The following is a 390-nucleotide window of genomic DNA, read 5'->3' on the forward strand; positions in this document are numbered from 1 at the left end:
AATGGAGGAGTGTTCCTCTTTCTCCACATCCTCGCCAGCATCTGCTGTCACCTGAATTTTTGATCTTAGCCATAAAAATATGGAACGCTTCACGAATTTGCGTGTCATCCTTGGGCAGGGGCCATGCTAATCTTCTCTGTATCGTTCCAATTTTAGTATATGTGCTGCCGAAGCGAGCACGAGACTTGAAGTTCTTATCATACAAATCTTTCACTTGTTTAGTTAGAGTCACACCAACACATTTTATATTATTTGTGACTATTGTGAAGTGTGTGGTTTCCCTAATTTCTTGCTCAGTTTGTTTATCCTTTGAGTAGCAAAAGGCCACTGATTTGTTTAATTTTATATCCATCCACTTTGCTGAAGTTCTTTATCAGGTTTATGAGTTCT

General features: G+C 39.0%; 1 non-coding gene across 1 annotated transcript; it reads right to left on the bottom strand.

The window, feature by feature from the left end:
* Positions 1-73: 73 nt before the first annotated feature.
* LOC115031864 lies at positions 74-180 on the bottom strand. Its single transcript, XR_003837501.1, has one exon. It is a non-coding gene; the product is annotated as a U6 spliceosomal RNA (small nuclear RNA).
* Positions 181-390: the final 210 nt, after the last annotated feature.

Source organism: Mus caroli, chromosome 8 (genome assembly GCF_900094665.2).
Source record: "Mus caroli chromosome 8, CAROLI_EIJ_v1.1, whole genome shotgun sequence".
Lineage (NCBI taxonomy): Eukaryota > Metazoa > Chordata > Mammalia > Rodentia > Muridae > Mus > Mus caroli.